This window comes from Megachile rotundata, chromosome 16, assembly GCF_050947335.1.
Source record: "Megachile rotundata isolate GNS110a chromosome 16, iyMegRotu1, whole genome shotgun sequence".
NCBI classification, from domain to species: Eukaryota; Metazoa; Arthropoda; class Insecta; order Hymenoptera; family Megachilidae; genus Megachile; species Megachile rotundata.
Window position 1 is genome coordinate 8,186,573 of NC_134998.1, and position 11,591 is coordinate 8,198,163.

Here is an 11,591-nt window from a genome sequence, read left to right on the forward strand (position 1 = left end):
TAAGAAAAGTGTGTAAGAGATTTTAAGTAGGAAGATTCGAGGTTGTCGAAATGGAGGATTGACATCGTTCACCGAAGAATTTGCAGGAAGATATATATCCCGCGGTAAAAAAGTTTCGATGACGAAAGATACTGTTCATCATCGTCGCGTGGCCATCGATCACGATCCCCGACAAGTTATTCAAACGTCCATCACGATTTCGCGTTCTTTTAGCGCCTGTTCGTTCTTCGTCCCACGGTTTCGTCACCTGTTTAAGGTCTGTGCTCGCGTATGTACGTTGTCAAATAAAATTCGCAAGTTACAGGCCTCGAAATTTGTTAATTTTCATTCATACTTGAACAGCGGTTGGAGTATTATCAATTGAAGTCATTAAGATGTGTTTGCATAGCTTGAAGAATTTTAACATTTTTGTGTGTTTAATTAATTTGGAATTTTTCTTATTTTAGATTTTATGAATGTGAAGGTAAGCTAAAATAATGTACCTAATTTAAACGTAATAGATATAGGAATTTAACTTTGACATGCAACATAAAACTAACCTAATTTATGTTAATAGTAAATTGAATCTAACGTAACCATAACTAAAAACTTAGGAAAAAAACCTACTGCAGTTTAAACCTAATCTAACCTATTCTAATCATAATTTAAGTTAAACCTAACCATAACTAAAACATAGCAAAAACATATATATAATATAAACATAACCATAACTAAAACATAGCAAAAACATATATATAATATAAACCTAACCTAACTTTTTCTAATCATCATTTACATTTAATATAACCATAATCTAAAACTATCAAAAACCTGACATAAAACATAAACCTAACCTACACTTAATTAAATCATAATTTAAGTCCAGCCTAACCATAACCTAAACCTATGAAAAATTTGTCATGAAACTTAAACCTAACCTAACTCTATTCTAATCATAATTTAAGTCTAGTCTAACCATAACCTAAACCTATCAAAAATTTGACATGAAACTTAAACCTAACCTAACCCTATTCTAATCATAATTTAAGTCTAGCCTAACCATAACCTAAACCTATCAAAAACTTGACATGAAACTTAAATCTAACCTAACTCTATTCTAATCATCATTTAAATCTAGCCTAACCATAACCTAAACCTATCAAAAACTTGACATGAAACTTATATCTAACCTAACACTATTCTAATCATCATTTAAATCTAGCCTAACCATAACCTAAACCTATCAAAAACGTGACATGAAACTTAAACCTAACCTAACTCTATTGTAATTATAATTTAATTCTAGTCTAACCATAACCTAAACCTATGAAAAACTTGACATGAAACTTAAACTTAACCTAACTCTATTCTAATTATAATTTAAATGTAACCAAATTATAACCCTAATCTGTCAAAAACCTCACATGGAAACTAAACCTAACCTAACTTTATTCTAATCATAATTTAAATTAAACCTAACCATAATTTAGCTATCAAAAACTTGACATGCAATCTAAACCTAACCTAACACTATACTAATTATAATTTAAATTAAACTTAACCATAACCTAAACCTATCAAAAACCTGACATGACACCTAAACCTAACTTAAATCTATTCTAGTAAAAATTTAAATTTAACCTAACCATAACTTAAATCTCTCAAAAACTTGCCATGCAATCTAAACCTGAACCTCCTAACCTAAACATAAATCCTAATTAAAACCAAAGTAACAGCCTAATCTGAATGCAAAGAAAACATAACCTCTCCCAAACATAACCTAACCTATAAAACTGCAAGGGCGATAAGACGATAAAAAATTTAATCACAATAAAACCGACAACGTTCATAAATTTTAAAAGTCTATATCTGTTTATAAGATTTTTCTTCCGTTTTACATAATCCACACCTGAGCGTATCCTATAAAAACTTGCAAGACGTTGAACGTAATCTTGAAAAACATCATCAAGATTCAAATTCCGACATTAATCTGAAAAGAGAGGATGTACTCGAGGCCGAGTAAACATTTGGAGACGTTAATTCTGAAAATAAGAGAGCGTTGATAAGAAGGCGTGAGGCTAGCAACCTGTCGGTTGACAGGGTGATCAGAGGAACGGCCGTTTACCGAGAAACGTCGGTCAAAACACTCGCGAAATTGGGACGCGTGCCTATTTTTCGAATGTGACGCAATCAGTATGCGCCGCATGATGCATCTCGAGGAGTACAATGCTTTCTGCTCGATCAGTAGACACGGACTGGATCACGCCGAACACATTTAATTTTATCGCATCTCGTTCTCTCGATAAATGGCGAAAACACTGCGTTACCGACGATGGTCACGTAGTATCAAACCTTAATGGCATCTTATGGTATGGTAACAAATTTTAGGATTTAGAAGTTGAAGAGATGACTATTTGTGGTATTTGGGGTTATGGGACGTTGGGGTATTGGGACGTACGAATATTGGGACGCAGGGGTATTGGGATGTGAGAGACACTGGGACGTAAGGGTATTGGGACGTAAGGACATTGGGACGTAAAGGTAATGGGACGTAGGAGTATTGGGACGCAGGGGTATTGGGACGTGGGAGACACTGGGACGCAGGGATACTGGGACGTAAGGGTATTGGGACGCAGGGGTATTGGGACGTAGAGATATTGGGACGTAAAGGTAATGGGACGTAGGAGTATTGGGACGCAGGGGTATTGGGACGTGGGAGACACTGGGACGCAGGGATACTGGGACGTGTGATACTGGGACGTAAGGGTATTGGGACGCAAGGGTATTGGGGCGTAAAGGTATTGGGACGCGGGGGTATTGGGACGCAGGTGTATTGGGACGTGGGGGACACTGGGACGCAGGGATACTAGGACGTGTGATACTGGGACGTAAAGGTATTGGGACGCAGGGGTATTGGGACGTAGAGATATTGGGACGTAAAGGTATTGGGACGCGGGGGTATTGGGACGCGGAGATATTGGGACGCGGGGGTATTGGGACGTGGTGGTATTGGGACGCATGGGTATTGGGACGTGGAGATATTGGTACGTAAAGGTAATTGGGACGCGGGGGTATTGGGACGCGGGGATATTGGGACGCGGGGGTATTGGGACGTGGTGGTATTGGGACGTATGGGTATTGGGACGTGGAGATATTGGGACGTAGAGGTATTAAGACGCAGGGATACCGGAACGCGGGGGTATTGGGACGTGGTTGTATTGGGACGCAGGGGTATTGGGACGCAGGGGTATTAGGACGTAGAGGTATTGGGACGCATGGGTATTGCGACGCAGTGATACCGGGACGCAAGGATATTGCGACTCGAGGTTTTGGAACTTAGAGATTTGGGACTTGGGGTTTTGGGACTTAAAGATTTGCGATTTGGGATTTGGGAAACTGATGACTTAAGGAACTGGACATTAACGAATTTGGGAATTTAGATGTTTGGGAGTATGGAAACTGGGAAATAAGACTTGGGAACATAGGGACTGATGGGTCCACAAATTTGGGAACATAGGATTCTTGAAATTTGAGAATCTAGAAATTCACGGAAGAGGACCTACCCACTTGCGGATTTGGGGACATAGGAGTACTCATGGTGGTGGGACCTAGAAATTTAAAAATTTGAGAAGTTGGGAAATTAAGGAGTCGGACATTAACGAATTTGGGAATATGTAAACTGGGAAATGATACTTGGGGACATAGGGACTTGTAAGTCCAAATTAAGGACATGTGGAGCCTAAAGAGTCAGACATAGATTTTTCAAAATTTAAAAATCGAGAAATTCAAAGAAAAGTAATATGGAAACTGACATCAAGAATTTGAACATCTTTCGTGCATATTTGAAAACTTAAAAAAGTTTGAAATTACCACTAGATGCTAACTTAATATGACCTACACTAATCTTAAAAACCCTAAATATCAGTCATAAATAAACAAAAAATTTCGTAGTGGGTCAAAGTAGAATTCCCTTTAAAGGTAGTTTCCCCGTCTGGTTTTAAAAGGATCTCGCATAATCCCAACGTCGAAGATCTACTCGCAAATGCCTCGGTGGCCTGGTTAAAAATGCATTTCGTCCGAGAAGGGTTTCCTCGTCCCGGAAGGGGGACGTGCACGGATTCAGCCAATAAGCGACGATAGCGTCGGTAACGTAGACAGCCTGACGACATTGGTCGGTCAAGCAGCCCGTGAACCGCGCCAACGAACTTCGAAATCGAAACTTCGCTATTGATCCCCAAATGGAAAAGCAAAGAAGACCTGACCGTAACGTCGGTTAGATAACGCTGGGTCACCGGGTCATCGTCGTCTTCCGACAACATTGCCGTTTCCTTGGAACAACGCGCCACGTATGTGTCTCGATTACGCTCGCATATTTCTGGAGATGGGTCGTTGCTACTTCGCTGTTATTTAACCAACGACTGCCGGTGCAACGCGGTTCGCGCACTGCGCAGGCGCGCGCGCATGCGCATGCGCGCCACCCGCTACCAGATACGATTTCGACGAATGTTTCACTCCCGATTAACGTTCTTTTTATTATTGAAACTGATTGAATATCTCTGTTCACATGCTGAATAACATTGTTTCTTTGCACGAACATTTTGAAATAAATTTTCGTTCCACTAGTTTATTTATCAAAAATATAAGAAATATTTCATTTAATTCTTCTTCGGATGTAAATTCGTCGATCGGTTTATTGAACGTGACTCGATCCCGTTTAACGTAATCGAAGCAAAAATATTTCGAGAGCCACAAACTTCCGTGGCCATCGTTCAAGGAGAAACGAGGTTTTTTTGGTTTATGGAACACCTTGGCCTCGGTCGAAACTCGGTCACGAGTTCCAGAAAGTACGGGCGGTAAAACTTTGCCGCGATAAAACAGGCAATAATATTTAATGACATTTAAATTGTCATTTTCACCGTTTATCCTCATTCCTAATTTGCCTTAATGACGCGTCAATTTACATAATCATCGAAAAACGATAACGTAAAACATAACGAATTTGAGGCTTTAGGGTTTAAAAAATGCTGACATGAAAATTTGATGGAAAATAAAAGTAACTGGTGTAGAAATCGGAACGCTAAAGGCTGTTTTTCAAGTTGGCGTCCATGCTTACGTAACGCACGCCGGTGTCTCGCGTATAAGAAAACTTGTCACTCGCGCGCGACTCGTTTGTACGTTTATCATCCTCGTTCCATTCCTATTCTCACCGAGACGGCGTTGGATGTGCACCGTGATAATGCATGACTGTTATCAGTAGCCGAAGACTTCTATGTAAGTACGTTTTCCGTGGTCGTGCTTATCGGCCGCTGTCGATGTAACATCGGATAAAAAATGTCGATGGTCGTTCGACCGACGCCACATTTCAAGAAACACTCGACGACGTTATGAAAGAAAGAAAAAAAAACCGATCCCAGATTGCCCGCCATATCGGCCGACCCTGTGAGTGCAATGCAAACACTATGAAATCCGTGGCAGATTTTTTGCAATGGAATGATAGAAAGATTTCGAAATTCAATTTTTTTTAGAATAGAAATAGGTGTTCACGCGATATCGCGGGTGATTGGAGGTTTAATGGTTAGAGATTAGATTATTGGTAAATTTTGTGGGAGGTAGAATTTTGGATATTCTCAATTTACTGGATATTTAAAATGGTTTAGGTTGTCAGACTATATTAATCTCTAGATATCTGTAGGTTTGTTAGTTTCAAAATTTCTAGATACCTAAATTACTGGAGTTTTGTTTTTCAAAATCCCTAGGTCACCAAATCTGTAGATCATCAAATTTCCTATTTCTCAAATCCCTTAATTGCTAAATACCTATATCTCCTAATTTTTATTTTCGCAAATCCCTAGATCACCAAATTTCCATCTTCCAAATCCCTAGATCACCAGATTCATAAATTACTAAATTTCTATTTTCTCGAATTCCTAAATTACCAAATATCTATTTTCACAAATTTCTAAATTTAGAAATTTCCATTTTCCCAAATACCTAGATTACCAAATTTCCATCTTCCAAATCCCTAGGTCACCAGATTCCCATTTTCCCAAATCCCTAGATCGCCAAATTTCCATCTTCCAAATCCCTAGATCACCAGATTCATAAATTACTAAATTTCTATTTTCTCAAATCCCTAAATTACCAAATATCTGTTTTCACAAATTTCTAAATTTAGAAATTTCCATTTTCCCAAATCCCTAGATCACCAAATCCCTAGATTACCAAATTACCACCTTCCAAATCCCTAAATTACCAAATCTCTAGGTCACCAAATCCCTAGATTACCAAATTTCCATCTTCCAATTCCCTAGATCACCAAATTTCCATTTTTCCAATTCCCTAGATCAGCAAATTCCCATTTTTCAAAATCCCTAGATCACCCAATTTCTATCTTCCAAATCTTTAGATCACCAAATCCCTAAATTACCAAATTTCTATTTTCTCAAATCTCTGGATCCCCAAATTTCCATTCTCCCAAATCCCTAGATCACGAAACTTGCATTTTCTCAAATCCCTAGATCACCAAATCCCTAAATTCCTAAATTACAAATTTCCCAATCCCCAAATACCAAAATTTCCATTTCCCAAAATTTCTAAATCACCAAATTTCCATTTTCTCAAATTCCTAGATCACAAAACTTGCATTTTCCCAAATCCCTAGATTACCAAATCCCTAAATTCCTAAATTACAAATTTCCCAATCCCCAAATACCAAAATTTCCATTTCCCAAAATTTCTAAATCACCAAATTTCCATTTTCTCAAATCCCTAGATCACAAAACTTGCATTTTCCCAAATCCCTAGGTTACCAAATCCCTAAATTCTTAAATTACAAATTTCCCAATCCCCAAATACCAAAATTTCCATTTCCCAAAATTTCTAAATCACCAAATTTCCATTTTCCCAAATCCCTAGATTACCAAATTCCTAAATCCCTAAATTACTAATTTCCTCAATCCTCAAATCTCAAAAATTCCATTGTCCATAATTTCTAAAGCACCAAATTCCCATTTTCCCAAATCCCTAGATCCCATAATTTCCATCTTCCCAAATCCCTAGATCCCATAATTTCCACCTTCCCGAATCCCTAGATCCCATAATTTCCATCTTCCGAAATCTCTAGATCCCATAATTTCCACCTTCCCAAATCCCTAGATCCCAAAATCTCCACCGTCCCAAATCCCTAGATCCCAAAATCTCCACCTTCCCAAATCCCTAAATCCCTAAATCTCCACCTTCCTAAATTCCTAAATTCCCAAACGTTCCCCAATTCGAAAATTCCCAAATCCCTAAATTCCCAACACGAATATCCCTAAAAACCGCCAACAAATCCGAACAATCCGACATAAATCATTGTCAAACGCAATTCTCACGACAGAATCTCAACGCAATCTCGTTGGACCGTAACGCCAGTGGCGCTCCGCGTTCTCGAATGATCGACGATCGAACTCCTAAAGTAGAAAGCCTCCGCTCCAAAAGCAAACATGTTTACTCAAATAATTCGGACATCAGAACACGAAGCGAAGGAGGAATTATTGTCAGGAATGGAAAGCGTATCTTGTTCGACCGAATCTCGAGGCACGGACGGATCCGTTTCAATCAACACCGATATCCGTAGATTTAAATTTCCAAGCGACGTCGGTCAGTCGTTAAATTTGAATTTGTAATAGGAACTGACTCGACGCGAGGGACACTTTCGTGGCTGAAGAGAAAGAAAGAGAGAGAAGCCGTGTCACGTAGTTGAAACGACGAGCCACGCATACACCGTTATTTCTTTCTCTCCGACAACGTGATTTCGAGGTGAAAACTATAATCGTGAAAAACCAAAGGCCAGCCTGATACGAATGTTTACTCTCCGACTAGGCTGCATGTAAACACGTCGGAAGCCACTGACCATTGGGAGAAAAAAAATGGTGACTCGCGCGCAAACATGGCCGACATTTTGTACTTATTATTTGGGTCAAAATGACAGGTTCAGAACACTTGCACTTTTATCATTGTTATAACATATATTTTCTGTATTGTATTTTGATATAACCTTAAACGTTGTTATTACAGTTCAGTAAACCTCTTCAGAGATCATTTTTAAATAAAGATAACTTTACCTAATTATTTTGATGACTGTTAAAAAGAACGAGGGCCTTCATAATACGCGTATGACTATTAAATCCAAAAATGAATGTCCATGTGATACTATCTTTATACAATCTTCATAATAAAAATATAATAAATATAATAAACGTTGTAGAAAAAAAATTTTAATTGATGAGGGCCCCGTAAATGTCGAGTACGGCGATGAACACGTGTGCGCGTATTCGTGACACACTGCAAGGTAGAAGAATTCACCGCGTGTCCCATGGACGTAGTCATAGTTACAGGTTAATCGGACGCTCGAGGATAGCAACGCGGGGCATTCGTATTTGGAGGAAGTAGGCTCGATATCCTGTGTTACGCACACACAGGCAGGCTATTTACGGAAGGAATCGAAAGTGAATCGAAGAGGCTATGATTTCATTGAGCGTAAGAGAAGATCGAGGCGCGTGTCAGTGTCGCGTCTTGCGACACTCGCGACGGAAAGAACCTCTGCGCGAGGCAGAGTTCACCGGATAAATTCAAAGCGATGGTGGTGGTATGGTGTCGCACCAACACATCCTCGACCCACTCTCCCGGTCCCCGATCTGACCTCGCGCGCACATTCGTTCACGAACCTACCTCACTTTGCCCCGCGACAGATGTAAACAAAGTTGTACCCCGGTGTCCCATCAACCGACAGAACAGACCCGGTTACAGCGAGGATTTCGAGGATACCATGAATGTACTCACATAACGAGGTGTTACACGGTGAACCGTCGGTGCTCCGTTACTGACGCACGGTCCCTTCGAACTTGGCGGGCGGTCCCTTTAAGGGCAACACTGCACACTGGGTATTTTACACGTGTAGCACACGTCACTAGCTAATTCAATAGGAAACTTGTCTGTCGAAACGCACCACGAAACGGAGCCGTCGACACCGGTTCGGCTCCGGCCTCGCCTCGCGAAACCACGGCGACCCGCGTCCGCGTCGTTTTCGTCTGCTCCTCTCGTCGATTCCCTGGCTTTTTCTCTTTTTTTTCTCTCTCGCTCCGTCGACGACACACACAGATACCGACGTGCGTATCGGTGAAAGGGGAGCGACGATACTCTCCTCGCGTGTACGATCTTACTCACACACTCGTTTTATGATCTCTCTCTCTGTCCGACACGAGACACGAGCACGGGAATCGATGACGGGGACACAAAACCGGGACTGAACGTGCCACCACCGTATACGGAACGGTCGAAACGAAACAGGCCAAAAGACGTTTGGGAGCTATTACGCACGTTACAAACTCCGCTCACCGCTGAGAGTGCAAGCGCGCGACTGCGGCGCCCGACGCCGTTTATGCGCCGGCCGACTGTTTCCGACAGTAGCCGCCGTCCTCGACAGTGGCGCCACCAGCGAGCCACTGCCCTATCACCAGCCGCGCACGAATTTGAGGACCGACGATACCGCGCTACACTTGCCTGCCCTCTCCTTTTCTCTTTTCTCGCCTTTCCTCCATTTTTTCTTTCTAGAACTCAACATACCTTTACAACCGACGATAAACTCTTACTCTATTTTCATCAGCATGGAAAGTTATATTGTCCTAACAATTTCATGACGCGGTTTTAATAGGAGACATGACACCAGATACCATTATGAAGCACATGACACCGGTTTTCGTGTCATCACGTTAATTTCTGCCACCATATCATAACTTTTACTGCCATGACACTGTAGGTCACTGTCATGGTAGCTATGGAAACTAGAAACACTACTGTAACACTGGTTTTCATTTGATGACGTTAATAGTAATACGTTTGCATGACACTATATCGTAACTTTTCCCGCCATGACACTATACGTCACTGTCATGGCCACTATGAACACTAGAAGCACTATGACACTGGTTTTCATTTCATGATATTAATTGTGTTACGTTTGCATGACGCCATATCGTAACTTTTCCCGCCATGACACTATACGCCACTGTCATGGCCACTATGAAAACTAGAAGCACTATGACACTGGTTTTCATTTCATGATATTACTAGTGTTACGTTTGCACGACACCATATCGTAACTTTTCCCGCCATGACAATATACGTCACTGTCATGGCCACTATGAACACTAGAAGCACTATGACACTGGTTTTCATTTCATGATATTAATAGTGTTACGTTTGCACGACATCATATTGTAACTTTTCCCGCCATGACACTATACGTCACTGTCATGGCCACTATGAACACTAGAAGCACTATGACACTGGTTTTCATTTCATGATATTAACTGTGTTACGTTTGCACGACACTATATTGTAACTTTTCCCGCCATGACACTATACGTCACTGTCATGGCCACTATGAACACTAGAAGCACTATGACACTGGTTTTCATTTCATGATATTAATAGTGTTACGTTTGCACGACATCATATTGTAACTTTTCCCGCCATGACACAATACATCATGGCCATCGTCACTATATGAAAAAGCACTGTCATGACACTGTTTTCATGTCATGACTCTATTAGTAACGCGTCTGTGTGACACCATATTGTAACTTTTCCTACCATGACACAATACATCATGGCCGTCGTCGCTATATGAAAAAGCACTGTCATGACACTGTTTTCATGTCATGACTCTATTAGTGACGCGTCTGTATGACACCATATTGTAACTTTTCCTGCCATGACACAATACATCATGGCCGTCGTCACTATATGAAAAAGCACTGTCATGACACTGTTTTCATGTCATGACTTTATTAGTGACGCCTCTGTATGACACCATATTGTAACTTTTCCTGCCATGACACAATACATCATGGCCGTCGTCACTATATGAAAAAGCACTGCCATGACACTGTGTTCATGTCATGACTTTAATAATCATATTTCGGCACTACATATCATGCTACTAGATGATGTTTGTTCTGAAAACTAAAAGAAGAATGTCTTAATTCCCTGAACCTGAGAATTGTCCTTAAAATTTCCCGCCATTTCTAACCTAAAATTGTGATAGTAAAAGCGATCACGTATTTCATGCAAATGCGTTACACAAAGCGTCAGTTTATCTTCGTATAGTATTCATTAGCTGAGTTAGCATAAAAAAAAGTGTCGACAGAGGCGTGAAACGACGCCATTCGCGGGGAAAAATGTCCGCGAAGTGAAGGCGGTGATAAGGTTTCAGAAATTCTGCGACACACCGTCGCGCCCGAGAGTTCATTGCTTTGCTGGTCAATAGCCATTGCGTCTCACCGTCAAAACAAGCGGAGCCTTTATTAATTTATAGCGAGTGACTCAATAGCTCGAGCGAAGCTACCGAAGCACGGCTGAATATCGCGACAGACGTAACGAGTTTCGTTGCACATTGTTCTTTCCTGCGTTCGAAGCGTTTTCCAAAGGGGAATACCGGGATTGAACGTCCTTCTACAAGCGACCTATCTGAAACTTTCCTTCCAATAAGTTTGAAAGTTGGACAATCGCTGCATACGACAATAGAGTGACAATCATGTCCCGTGTTTTGTGAAGTACAACTTTATATT

General features: G+C 40.8%; 1 protein-coding gene across 4 annotated transcripts in view; it reads right to left on the bottom strand.

The window, feature by feature from the left end:
* Positions 1-9,398, bottom strand: part of Ecr (ecdysone receptor) — a 153,605-nt gene extending 144,207 nt beyond the window's left edge. For 2 of the 4 annotated variants that reach the window (XM_076540911.1, XM_076540908.1), the window contains exon 1: positions 8,803-9,396. The gene's annotated coding sequence lies outside the window, so the exon portion shown is untranslated. Of the gene's footprint in view, positions 1-8,802 lie in introns of all 4 variants that reach the window. The other 2 variants (XM_076540909.1, XM_076540910.1) reach the window with 2 other exon arrangements.
* Between the last annotated feature and the right edge of the window lie 2,193 nt (positions 9,399-11,591).